The 2,002-nt window shown below is 40.0% G+C and overlaps 1 pseudogene; it reads left to right on the top strand.

The window, feature by feature from the left end:
- Positions 1–204: 204 nt before the first annotated feature.
- On the top strand, positions 205–1,356 carry LOC118982650 (uncharacterized; annotated as a pseudogene).
- The last annotated feature ends 646 nt before the right edge of the window (positions 1,357–2,002 follow it).

The following is a 2,002-nucleotide window of genomic DNA, read 5'->3' as shown; positions in this document are numbered from 1 at the left end:
TTCATTTCCAAGATATCCATTTTGAATAAACACATTTCCAGCTACTGTATCTAACTTTACAACTAGATAAAAAAAACAAGGCTGTTTCACCATGAGCCCCCATTTTTAGAACATTTTTGTGGATCTAGAAAATCAGTTGAGTGACCCTCAGTCATTCCCAGAATTGAGCCAATTTACAGACCCAGGAAAACTTAAATGAAGGGGATGTGGGTCCCCTTGAGGAAGGACCCTAGTACATATCCCAAAACTTACACCATTAATCTTCCTCTAACCCTCCCCCAAAGGAATAGACCTATGGCCTTTTACCGGGGTACCTGTACACTGAGACTAAGGAAATAATCAGACCTTTTACGGTCTACTGGACACTGTCACTGAACTAAATAAAACTAATTTCAGGAGATCTCAAGCATCACTGTGGCTTAGTCAGTGTGCATATCGGATGATCAATGGAGCTTTAGCTCAGGTCTGTCTCATGGTGGGTCCACTGGGTCCCTGAATGCATCCTGTGGTGGTTTTCCTGTTTTAGAATGCATGATTGGAACAGCCACACTTAACAGCTAGCAGTAGTCTCCAACACTGGTTTCCTGACCCATAGAATGAGGGCTATTATGGTGGGAAAGGCCAAGTAGAAGCCATTTGGATGGTCTCTACTTAGGAAAAGCCATACACAAAAGCAATTCTGTATTTCTGGAAGCACCGCAGAGATTAGTGGCACCATCAAGGATTGGAAAGATGCAGGGATGTAATTCCCACCACATTCCCATCCAACGTGCCTATTTGGCCTGTGTAGAAGGCAGGTGAGTCTTGGAAAACGGCCGTGGATTGTCCTAAGCTTAACCAGGTAGTGACTCCAATTGAAGTTGCTGTACCAGATGTGGTTTCATTACTGAAGCAAATTAACACACCTCTTGGTTCTTGGTATGCAGCTATTGATCTGAAAATGCCTTTTTCTCCATTCCTGTTTATAAAGTCCCACAGAAGGAGTTTGCTTTTAGCTCCCAAGGTCAGCAACCCACTTTCACTATCCTACCTCTGGTGTATATAAACTCTCCATCCCTGCGTCATAATTTAGTTCACAGGGACCTTAACTATCTTTTCCTAACACAAAATATCACTCTAGCACATTATATTAATGACATTATGCTAATTGAACCTAGTGAGCAAAAAGTGGCAACTACTCTAGATTTAATGATACTATATTTGTGTGACAGAGGGTAGGAAATAAATTTGACTAAAATTCAGGAGCCTTCTACCTTGGTGACATTTCTAGGGGTCTGCTGGTGTGGGGCATATTGAGATATCTCTTCCAAAGTGAAGCATAGGTTTATTGCTTTTGGAATAGAAGAGAGGACATAAGATTCAACATCTTTGTACTTTTAGTCCAACCTTCATTCTTTCTTCCAGAAATACTTGGTTTTGCCAACTCCAAAGCCTTTTGAGGACTTGCTGGTATAATTTGTTTTATTCCTTGGCTTTGCCCTCTACTGTCTTAAGATTTAGCATTCTTGGGACTCCTAACTCAGTTATCACTTATTCACCTGTACATAGCTTTCACAATTTTGTTGTGATTTTTCTTCCCTCATTCTTTTTTAAATTATATTTTATTGATTATATTATTACAGTTGTCCTGATTGTTCCCCCTTTGCCCAGCTCCATCCCATACCCCCTACACTCTCAGGCAATCCCCAACCATTGCTCATGTCCATGGGTCACGTGTATAAGTTCTTTGGCTGCTCTACTCCATATATTATTGTACTTTACACCCCATGGCTACTCTGTAACTACCTATTTGTACTTCTTAGTCCCCTCACCTCTTCACCCATTCCTCTATCCTCCTGCAAACATCTGGCAAATATTAAAATGATGTCTATATCTATAAATCTGTCTCTGTTCTGCATGTTTGCCCAGTTTGTTTTTTAGATTCAATTGTTGATAGATTTATGTTTTTTGGCATTTTATTATTCATAGTTTTGAACTTTTTCTTAAATAAGTCCTTTTACCA

The sequence above is a fragment of the Sturnira hondurensis genome, unplaced genomic scaffold (assembly GCF_014824575.4).
Source record: "Sturnira hondurensis isolate 20B ecotype Veracruz unplaced genomic scaffold, ASM1482457v3 Scaffold0002039, whole genome shotgun sequence".
Taxonomy (NCBI): Eukaryota; Metazoa; Chordata; class Mammalia; order Chiroptera; family Phyllostomidae; genus Sturnira; species Sturnira hondurensis.
This window is presented reverse-complemented; position numbering and strand designations above follow the sequence as displayed.